This window comes from Cannabis sativa, chromosome X (genome assembly GCF_029168945.1).
Source record: "Cannabis sativa cultivar Pink pepper isolate KNU-18-1 chromosome X, ASM2916894v1, whole genome shotgun sequence".
Lineage (NCBI taxonomy): Eukaryota > Viridiplantae > Streptophyta > Magnoliopsida > Rosales > Cannabaceae > Cannabis > Cannabis sativa.
In genome coordinates, this window is record NC_083610.1 from 39,919,918 (window position 1) to 39,932,116 (window position 12,199).

A 12,199-nucleotide genomic window follows, 5' to 3' on the forward strand; every position below is an offset into this window, starting at 1 on the left:
ATTAGAAGAGTTAGATTCGGTTTTTAATCAATTTTGGTATTTTTCATGAATTTACTTAATTAATGCTTAAGTTAAATATGAAAAATAGATAAGTGTTGTTAAAATAGTAAAATGTATTTTTGAAATACCATTTACTGTCTATGATGTCAAAAGAAATAGGTTTTATTATTTATTAGTTGCTGTAGGTATTTATTATAATTATTGGTGATTAATTAACTATTTATTTGGACTTTAATAAGAATAAATGGTATTTTAGTAAATTTTACGTAAAAATGTGTTGTATGAATTCATGTTTTACGTTAAGAATGTTTGTTTGAGTCCATGCAATATGTTTGTGTGAATCTAAATAATAAATGCTTATGTATGGTGTGTCATGCAAGCGAAATGGACCTATGTGTTACATATTTTTACGTAAGTTTCTGTATGAGTTTAGAGATTCATACTTGAATGTATTTTGAGTGTATTGTTGTGTTAATGAATGTCTAGGATCTTGTTCTCAACAAGGAAATTCGTTGAGGTGCTCGAGGTAGCAAGTGTGGTCTTAGCAACTGAGGTAAGAAGAGTGGACATCTGTGCACAGGGTGTATGTTATGCATACAACTTGGGTTGGTTTGCTATTTAATTTGATTGTGTTATGATTTCCTTATATTTTGTGAGCATCGTTAGCATGAGAATGATATTAGGATCTTGCTGCTTGTGTGAGCATAACACTTGCAGGTTATAACATTATCATGGGTGAGTACAACTTATGGTAATTAATTGCCCTGTTGGATGCCAAGTGTGAGAATAACACAAGGCAGGGCAGTTTACCTCATGTCTGATCAACATGAGTGTATAGTTGATTATCGTATGTGAGTATAATGTGCGATATGAGACATGATTGGTGCATGTGAGAACAACATGCGTTGTGGATATATTTATGGAATGTGAATTACTGTTGATTAATATTAAAGAGCAAATTATGTCAAGTAACTAGTTAGGAGGGTTATGTCCTACATAGCTCTTCTTACTGGGCGTTAGCTCACGGGTACTACGTGTGCGAGTAAGGGTAAGGCTAAGCGAGTGAGAATGAAGAGCTCGAGGCGTGGACCGCATGTTAGGGGGCTGGCACAGTATTTTGCTTTTAGTGTTTTTAACTGCTAAACATTTTGGAACTATTATTTTGACTTAACTAGTTCTTATTTAAGTTTACAGTACTAAAGTATTTTGTTTTAAACAATGAGATCTCATGCTTGGATATTTTTCAATAAAGCAGCATTTGATTGTCTTTATCTTATTAAATTGTTTTATACGGACTATCCTATGTGACATCTCGGGAAATCGGGGTGTTACAATATGGTATCAGAGCCTTGACCCAGCCGGAAGTGTGGTCGACGAGGACGTCGGACCCCGTAAGGGGGGGTGATTGTGACAGTCAGTAGTCCCGTGATCCGTAAGGGGAAATACGGGTAGTTGCAATCCCACATCGCACAGGGAAGGTCGAGTGGGATGATTACGAGAGTGTAGGTATGGGACTACACAGTTGAAGAGGGCTTAAATGGATTGATTGGTACTACCTATGTCAACAAGGTGCATCTTGTTTTTCGGTAGCCCATCTCGAAAGAACTCCACAGTTAAGCGTGCTTAGCCTGGAGCAATTTCAAGGATGGGTGACCTCCTGGGAAGTTTTCCCAGGAAGCGTGTGAGTGAGGACAAAGCATGCTGGAAACACTTGTGTTGGTCTGTAGGGTCAGTCATCAGTCCAGGAAGCAGCCAGAGTGGCGTACTCGTGTATAAGAGCCATTCATTCCGTGGGTGTAAGGGCCCAATGGAGGCTTGAAGCGAGGACGTTACAAATGGTATCAGAGCAATACGGTCCTAAAGAATGTGGTTAGCCCTAACATGTAAAGTTCACCGCCATGAGACGAGCTCGACTCACTGTACTGTAAGTGGTTATTACTTATAATTAAGTTGCCTTAAATTTCTGCATGCGAGAGGGTAACATTATTTTCATGTAAAATTGATGATCAAAATGATCTTGATGTGTATTGGTTTGTGTGGTTCAGGAGTTTAGAAATGCCTCCTAGAAGGTCAGTTAGAGTGGGTCGAGGTCGAGGTCGAGGCCAAGGCCAAGGCTGAGATGATGGAGGGATCAATGAACCACCTCAAGCACCACAGGGATGGGAAGAGCGCATTGCCGCACTGGAAGGAATCATTCATAGGCAGGATGAAGAACTTCGTCAGCTGAGACGTCAACCGAGCCGCCGGTCCAAATAAGGCAGATGTAGAAAATAGAGACCCACCGAAATTTGCGGTGGTATATCCTGCTATAGAGGCTAGACATGAGTTGTTAGCGAGAGAGATTTCGGAAACAACACCCACTCCGAGTTTCGAGGGAGGCATAGACCGGTAGTGGGCCGAGGAGTGGATAAGTCGCATAGAAAGCATTTTGCGATGCTAAGGGTAGATGGGAATGACCGAGTGAAGTGTGCATCTTACATGCTGAGGAAAGATGCTCGTATCTGGTGGGAGGTGGTGGAACAAACAAAGGATGTAGATACCATGAACTGGGACGATTTCAAAAGGGTCTTTAATGAGAAGTATTATAACTCGGTTAGCCGGCAAGAAAGGTCGATGAATTTCTTGGGTTAGTCCAAGGGAGTCTTACTGTGACTGAGTATGCACAAAAATTTGATAGATTGGCGAAATTTGCTCCGTATCTGGTACCCTGCGATAGAGTGCGAGCACATCGATTTGTGGAAGGCACGAAACCAATGGTTGCTCGAGATGTGGAAATTGTGTCGGGGTCAATTCGGCTATGCTCAAGTTGTCGAAATGGCTCTTACTACCGAGCGGAGTGAAAATAAAATTTGGAAGGAAAATGCCGCCGGAGAGAATCTAAGAAAGGTGGAGCCAAATCTAATGACCACAAGAAACGGGGACGGGACCGGTCACGGGCAGCCAAGTCGAGACAAGAGGTACAAAAGTGATAACGACCAACGATTTAATGGCGGCGATGGGCGAAACATTCCGTAATGCCCTAAATGGACCAAACGTCATCTCGGCGAGTGTCGCGCAAAAGCATGCTACAAATGTGGAAAAGAAGGACACATCAAACGCAATTGCCCTTGTGGGGACGGACGGGAACAGAGCGAGTAACCCAAGAAAGATGACAAGTATGTTCCAGCCAGAGTTTTTGCCATCACTCAAGCAGAAGCTGAGGCCAGTCCTTCGGTTGTATCAGGTCAGATTCTTATGGCCAACACCACTTGTAAAGTTTTGTTTGATTCTGGTGCAACTCATTCCTTTATTGCTAGCACAATTGTAAATCATATAAATGCACCGAGTGAATTATTTACTGTGGGGTTTGGGACCATGTTACCATCAGGGAGGTTGTAATCTCTAGAAGTTGGCTTAGGGGTATATACGTCGGGATAGATGGTAGAGAATTATTTGTAGACACGATTGTATTAGATTTATTTGATTTTGATGTAATCTTGGGCATGGATTTTCTTACCAAATATGGAGCATCAATTGATCGCAAGCAAAAGAAAGTTGTTTTCACACCAGAAGATGGAGAGACTTTCGAGTTCAGGGGGGTAGGAAAGAAACCCCGCACTCCTATTATTTCGGCAATGAAGGCTGGGCAACTATTGCAGCGTGGGTGCTTAGGGTATCTAGTTAATGTGGTTGATGACACCAAGAAAATTGAAAGAAAGCCGGAGGAAACACGGGTAGTTCTTTGAGTTTCTTGATGTATTTCCGGAAGGAGTTACCCGGGTTACCACCACACGGAGAAATCGAATTTGTGATAGAATTAGTGCCGGAACGGCACCGGTTTCCGCGCACCATATAGGATGGCACCATCGGAATTGAAAGAACTCAAAATACAGTTGGAAGAATTGCTTAAGTTAGGGTTTATCAGACCTAGCTACTCTCCGTGGGGCGCACCAGTTCTATTTGTTAAAAAGAAAGACGGTACTATGAGAATGTGCATAGATTACCGAGAATTGAACAAGGTGACTATAAAGAATCGGTACCCACTGCCGAGGATTGACGACTTGTTTGACCAGCTTCAAGGGAAAAAGGTATTTTCTAAGATTGATCTTCGTTCAGGGTATCATCAGCTAAGAATCAAAAATGAAGATATACCGAAGACAGCCTTCAGAACGAGATACGGGCATTATGAGTTCATGGTGATGTCATTTGGACTTACAAATGCCCCAGCAGCTTTTATGGACCTCATGAACCGAGTCTTCAAGGAATATCTGGATCAGTTTGTCATTGTATTCATAGATGATATACTGATTTATTCTAAGACAGAGGAGGAACATGAGGAGCACTTACGCTTGACCTTACAGCGACTGAGAGAACATCAATTGTATGCCAAGTACAAAAAATGTGAGTTCTGGTTGTCCGAGGTTGCATTTTTGGGCCACATTGTGACTAACGGGGGAATAAAAGTAGATCCTGCTAAGGTTGCTGCAGTGAAAGAATGGCCTAGACCAAAGACCGCCTCAGAGGTTCGAAGCTTTTTGGGTTTAGCAGGCTATTATAGAAGGTTTGTTGAGGGGTTCTCAAAGATAGCCACACCCTTAACAGCATTAACTAGGAAGAATCTAAAATTTTCCTGGTCAGACAAGTGTGAGCAAAGCTTCCAAGAGTTGAAGAATAGACTTATCTCAGCACCAATCCTCAGTTTACCAACAGAAGAGGGACAATTTGCGGTATATTGTGATGCATCTAAACAAGGGTTGGGTTGTGTTCTAATGCAAGAAGGGAAGGTAATTGCTTACGCTTCAAGGCAATTAAAAGAATACGAACAGAGATACCCGACACATGACCTAGAGTTAGCCGCAGTGGTTTTTGCACTAAAAATTTGGCGTCATTATCTCTATGGAGTGAAATGTGAAATCTACACCGATCATAAGAGTTTAAAGTACTTTTTCACCCAGAGGGAGTTAAACATGAGGCAGAGGAGATGGTTGGAGCTAGTCAAAGACTACGACTGCGAGATAATGTACCATCCTGGTAAAGCCAATGTGGTAGCGGATGCACTCAGCCGTAGAGGTCCCGGACTAGTTTCCACTTTACAAGGAGTATCAAGGGAATTAGTGGAAGACATGGAACGAGCTGGTATAGAGTTTATTACAGGACAACTTGCAAAGGTCACACTTCAATCCACTTTGTTAGGAAGAATTAAGGAGGGGCAGACGACAGATCAAAAGCTCAGTGAACTAAAGCAAGAAATTTTGAATAGTAACGCCAAAGATTATGAAATATCAGACACGGGATTAATTTGGTTCAAGGGACGAATTTATGTGCCCGATAATGATGAGCTCAAGAAGGGGATATTGGTAGAAGCTCATACTACACCTTATTCAGTTCATCCCGGGACCACTAAAATGTACCATGACCTAAAAGTATTGTATTGGTGGCCTGGTATGAAAAAGGATGTAGTTGAATTTGTGGCCAAATGCTTAACATGTCAACAAGTTAAAGCAGAGCATCAAAGACCAGCGGGATTGTTACAACCACTGAAGCTCCCTGAATGGAAGTGGGAAGAGATTTCCATGGATTTTGTGACTGGATTACCTAAGACTACAAAGCAACATGACGCCATTTGGGTAGTCATTGATAGGTATACAAAATCTGCCCATTTTCTACCAGTACGCATGACTTACTCCATGGACCATTTTGCTGAACTTTATGTGAATGAGATTGTGAGATTACATGGGGCACCGTATTCTATTGTTTGTGATCGAGATGCTCGGTTCACTTCGTCTTTTTGGGAAAGCTTACAGAGAGCAATGGGAACTCGATTGAAGTTCGGATCGCATATCATCCAGAGACAGATGGTCAGACTGAGAGAACAAATCAGATCTTGGAAGATATGTTGAGGGCATGTGTGATAGATTTCCAAGGATCATGGAGCAAATACCTGCCTTTGATTGAATTTTCTTACAACAACAGCTATCAGTCTACAATCGGGGTAGCACCCTATGAGATGTTGTATGGAAGAAAATGCAGGTCTCCACTGCATTGGGATGAGTTGGGAGAGAACAAACTCCTAGGGCCAGATGCAGTTCAGCACACCAACGAAGCTATTCAGAAGATCAGGGCTAGAATGATCACGGCTCGGAGCGGACGTAAATCTTACGCGGACACGAAGCGGAGGGACATTGAGTTCGAAGTGGGTGATCATGTGTTTCTTCGAGTGACACCACGAAAAGGACTCTCGGTGAAGAGATTTGGCAAGAGAGGGAAACTAAGTCCCAGATATGTTGGTCCATTTCAGATATTGGATAGAGTGGGCAGTGTAGCTTATAGAATAGCTTTACCGCCATCATTATCTGGGGTGCACAATGTATTTCATGTATCTCAACTCCGGAAATATGTGTCAGACCCATCGCATGTTTTGAGCTATGAAACACTGGGTTTGCAGGAAGATTTATCCTACAATGAACGTCCGGTAAAGATTCTTGATCAAAAGGATAGGATTTTGAGAAATAAGACAATTACCCTGGTGAAAGTCCTATGGAGAAACAGTGTGGTTGAGGAAGCTACTTGGGAGCTTGAATCTGATATGCGAGAATAATATCCAGAATTATTTGAGTAAAATTTCGGGACGAAATTTTCTTTTAGAGGGGGATAATTGTAATATCCGCTAACTCCGAAAGGGTATTTTTGTAATTTTATTTAGCTGAGAGTATTTTTTTTATAATATGTATGGAATTATTTTTATGATGATATAATATGTGATTTTATTGGCATGTGTATAATGCCTAATAGATACATTTGTCTGGATATTGTTATATGGGTATATTATTATTATTATTATTAACATATTATTATTATTATTATTATTATTATTATTATTATTATTATTATTATTATTATTATTATTATTATTATCGTATGATTATTATTATTATTATTATTATTATTATTATTATTATTATTATTAACAGTTAGTATATGCGATACGTATACACGATTCAACCGAACCGAACGCCTATTTTGGTGGAATGGGAATCGCTCCACTTCGGTTCAATGCGATATTTTGCTTGGGTTTAAACACGATAGAAATTAGGTTTTAAACTCTATTTTCGTTCACCCAAAACAGAGAACCAACGAGAGAGAGAGAGCACGTATACGGCGTATACGATACCGAAAATTTTCGTTTCTTCAAGCGGAGTGAAACCTGGGTGAACGTGGGGGTTTGGGATCACTTATATACGACCTAAGGAAGCTTTTTAACGTGGTATAAGGGGCGGAAGTCGTCGTTTTGAGATTCGCCATTTTTGAAGCTTCAAAGGTGCGGCTTAGTTACGGACTCGAATTCGAACGTGTTTAAGCTTGTTCTTGGGTCAAGGGAGGTTATATTTGAGTGCATGGGACCCTAAGGATTGTTTTTGACGTAAGAAAATGAAGCTTTAACGTCCAAAACGAAAATCCAAAATTTTGACTCCATTAAAGGCGGTACACCGCCAACGAAGAAGACAACCCCGATCTGCCTTCTCGGACCACTTTTCTTGATCGTTTTGAGGTCCTGAGCATTGTGGAGAGCTTCCCCAATCGAAAGGACGCTTCAAGAGCCATCGGAGACAAAGTTACACTTTACCGGCGACGAAACCGACGAGAACGCCGGCGACCGCGTTCTGACCGTTTTTGAGGTGTTTTTCTTAGATATTTTTGTATATTTTGATTCCTTATTTTATTCTAAGGTGCTTGGTGAAGTTTCATAATTTTCTGAATTTATTTGGAATTATTGTGAATTATTTAGTATAATTCATAGATTAATTATGAAAAATACTTAGACTACTCAGAAAAATCTAAATATATTTTATATGATTAGTTATGAGATATAAACTATTGCAAAATTGGTAGATTCGAATTTCGGTTAATTTTGTATTTTTCATGAATTATTTGTGTTATTTATTAAATTAATTATAAAAAATACTTAGGTTGCTCAGAAAAATCTAGATTAATTTTATTTGATGGACTATGATATATAAACTGTTATAAAATTGGTAGATTGAATTTTCAGGCGATTATGTATTTTTCATGAATTATTGATGTTATTTCTTATTTAAATTATGAAAAATACCTAGGTTGCTTAGAAAATTCAAAGAAAATTATTTATGACTTATTACAGATTATGAAGTGTATTAGAAGAGTTAGATTCGGTTTTTAATCAATTTTGGTATTTTTCATGAATTTACTTAATTAATGCTTAAGTTAAATATGAAAAATAGATAAGTGTTGTTAAAATAGTAAAATGTATTTTTGAAATATCATTTACTGTCTATGATGTCAAAAGGAATAGGTTTTATTATTTATTAGTTGCTGTAGGTATTTATTATAATTATTGGTGATTAATTAACTATTTATTTGGACTTTAATAAGAATAAATGGTATTTTAGTAAATTTTACGTAAAAATGTGTTGTATGAATTCATGTTTTACGTTAAGAATGTTTGTTTGAGTCCATGCAATATGTTTGTGTGAATCTAAATAATAAATGCTTATGTATGGTGTGTCATGCAAGCGAAATGGACCTATGTGTTACATATTTTTACGTAAGTTTCTGTATGAGTTTAGAGATTCATACTTGAATGTATTTTGAGTGTATTGTTGTGTTAATGAATGTCTAGGATCTTGTTCTCAACAAGGAAATTCGTTGAGGTGCTCGAGGTAGCAAGTGTGGTCGTAACGGCGAGGTAAGAAGAGTGGACATCTGTGCACAGGGTGTATGTTATGCATACAACTTGGGTTGGTTTGCTATTTAATTTGATTGTGTTATGATTTCCTTATATTTTGTGAGCATCGTTAGCATGAGAATGATATTAGGATCTTGCTGCTTGTGTGAGCATAACACTTGCAGGTTATAACATTATCATGGGTGAGTACAACTTATGGTAATTAATTGCCCTGTTGGATGCCAAGTGTGAGAATAACACAAGGCAGGGCAGTTTACCTCATGTCTGATCAACATGAGTGTATAGTTGATTATCGTATGTGAGTATAATGTGCGATATGAGACATGATTGGTGCATGTGAGAACAACATGCGTTGTGGATATATTTATGGAATGTGAATTACTGTTGATTAATATTAAAGAGCAAATTATGTCAAGTAACTAGTTAGGAGGGTTATGTCCTACATAGCTCTTCTTACTGGGCGTTAGCTCACGGGTACTCTGTGTGCAGGTAAGGGTAAGGCTAAGCAGTGAGAATGAAGAGCTCGAGGCGTGGACCGCATGTTAGGGGGCTGGCACAGTATTTTGCTTTTAGTGTTTTTAACTGCTAAACATTTTGGAACTATTATTTTGACTTAACTAGTTCTTATTTAAGTTTACAGTACTAAAGTATTTTGTTTTAAACAATGAGATCTCATGCTTGGATATTTTTCAATAAAGCAGCATTTGATTGTCTTTATCTTATTAAATTGTTTTATACGGACTATCCTATGTGACATCTCGGGAAATCAGGGTGTTACAATATGGTATCAGAGCCTTGACCCAGCCGGAAGTGTGGTCGACGAGGACGTCGGACCCCGTAAGGGGGGGTGATTGTGACAGTCAGTAGTCCCGTGATCCGTAAGGGGAAATACCGGGTAAGCTGTGCAATCCCACATCGCCTGGGGAAGGTCAAGTGGGATGATTCTGAGACTGTGTAGGTATGGGACTACACAGTTGAAGAGGGCTTAAATGGATTGATTGGTACTACCTATGTCAACAAGGTGCATCTTGTTTTTCGGTAGCCCATCTCGAAAGAACTCCACAGTTAAGCGTGCTTAGCCTGGAGCAATTTCAAGGATGGGTGACCTCCTGGGAAGTTTTCCCAGGAAGCGTGTGAGTGAGGACAAAGCACGCTGGAAACACTTGTGTTGGTCTGTAGGGTCAGTCATCAGTCCGAGAAGCGACAGTGGCGTACTCGTGTATAAGAGCCATTCATTCCGTGGGTGTAAGGGCCCAATGGAGGCTTGAAGCGAGGACGTTACAAATGGTATCAGAGCAATACGGTCCTAAAGAATGTGGTTAGCCCTAACATGTAAAGTTCACCGCCATGAGACGAGCTCGACTCACTGTACTGTAAGTGGTTATTACTTATAATTAAGTTGCCTTAAATTTCTGCATGCGAGAGGGTAACATTATTTTCATGTAAAATTGATGATCAAAATGATCTTGATGTGTATTGGTTTGTGTGGTTCAGGAGTTTAGAAATGCCTCCTAGAAGGTCAGTTAGAGTGGGTCGAGGTCGAGGTCGAGGCCAAGGCCAAGGCCGAGATGATGGAGGGATCAATGAACCACCTCAAGCACCACAGGGATGGGAAGAGCGCATTGCCGCACTGGAAGGAATCATTCATAGGCAGGATGAAGAACTTCGTCAGCTGAGACGTCAACCGGAGCCGCCAGTCCAAATAAGGCAGGATGTAGAAAATAGAGACCCACCAGCTGCAGTGGTATATCCTGCTATAGAGGCTAGACATGAGTTGTTAGCAGAGAGATTTCGGAAACAACACCCACCTGAGTTTGAGGGAGGCATAGACCCGGTAGTGGCTGAGGAGTGGATAAGTCGCATAGAAAGCATTTTGCAGATGCTAAGGGTGGATGGGAATGACCGAGTGAAGTGTGCATCTTACATGCTGAGGAAAGATGCTCGTATCTCGGTGGGAGGTGGTGGAACAAACAAAGGATGTAGATACCATGAATCGGGACGATTTCAAAAGGGTCTTTAATGAGAAGTATTATAACTCGGCGGTTTAGCGAAGGTCGATGAATTTACCGGGTTAGTCCAAGGGAGTCTTACCGTGACCGAGTATGCACAAAAATTTGATAGATTGGCGAAATTTGCTCCGGATGCGGTACTCTGCGATAGAGTGCGAGCACATCGATTTGTGGAAGGCACGAAACCAATGGTTGCTCGAGATGTGGAAATTGTGTCAAGGGGTCAATTCAGCTATGCTCAAGTTGTCGAAATGGCTCTTACGGCTGAGCGGAGTGAAAATAAAATTTGGAAGGAAAATGCTGCCAGGAGAGAATCTAAGAAAGGTGGAGCCAAATCTAATGACCACAAGAAACGGGGACAGGACCAGTCCCGGCGGCCAAGTCAGACAAGAGGTACAAAAGTGATAACGACCAACGATTTAATGGCGGCGGTGGGCGAAACATTCCGTAATGCCCTAAATGTACCAAACGTCATCTCGGCGAGTGTCGCGCAAAAGCATGCTACAAATGTGGAAAAGAAGGACACATCAAACGCAATTGCCACCGTGGGGACGGGCGGGAACGAGCGAGAACCCAAGAAAGATGACAAGTATGTTCCGGCCGTAGTTTTTGCCATCACTCAAGCGAAGCCGAGGCCGGTCCTTCGGTTGTATCAGGTCAGATTCTTATGGCCAACACCACTTGTAAAGTTTTGTTTGATTCTGGTGCAACTCATTCCTTTATTGCTAGCACAATTGTAAATCATATAAATGCACCGAGTGAATTATTTACTTTGGGGTTTGGGACCATGTTACCATCTGGGGAGGTTGTAATCTCTAGAAGTTGGCTTAGGGGTATATCTGTCAGGATAGATGGTAGAGAATTATTTGTAGACCTGATTGTATTAGATTTATTTGATTTTGATGTAATCTTGGGCATGGATTTTCTTACCAAATATGGAGCATCAATTGACTGCAAGCAAAAGAAAGTTGTTTTCACACCAGAAGATGGAGAGACTTTCGAGTTCAGGGGGGTAGGAAAGAAACCCCGCACTCCTATTATTTCGGCAATGAAGGCTGGGCAACTATTGCAGCGTGGGTGCTTAGGGTATCTAGTTAATGTGGTTGATGACACCAAGAAAATTGAAAGAAAGCCGGAGGAAACACGGGTAGTTGCTGAGTTTCTTGATGTATTTCCAGAGGAGTTACCCGGGTTACCACCACACAGAGAAATCGAATTTGTGATAGAATTAGTGCCGGAACGGCACCGGTTCCGCGCACCATATAGGATGGCACCATCGGAATTGAAAGAACTCAAAATACAGTTGGAAGAATTGCTTAAGTTAGGGTTTATCAGACCTAGCTACTCTCCGTGGGGCGCACCAGTTCTATTTGTTAAAAAGAAAGACGGTACTATGAGAATGTGCATAGATTACCGAGAATTGAACAAGGTGACTATAAAGAATCGGTACCCACTGCCGAGGATTGACGACTTGTTTGACCAGCTTCAA

The 12,199-nt window shown here is 40.7% G+C and overlaps 1 long non-coding RNA gene across 1 annotated transcript; it reads left to right on the forward strand.

The window, feature by feature from the left end:
* The first annotated feature begins 3,138 nt into the window (after positions 1-3,138).
* LOC133031806 (uncharacterized) lies at positions 3,139-9,418 on the forward strand. Its single transcript, XR_009684886.1, has 2 exons — positions 3,139-3,223; positions 9,191-9,418. It is a non-coding gene; the product is annotated as an uncharacterized LOC133031806 (long non-coding RNA).
* The last annotated feature ends 2,781 nt before the right edge of the window (positions 9,419-12,199 follow it).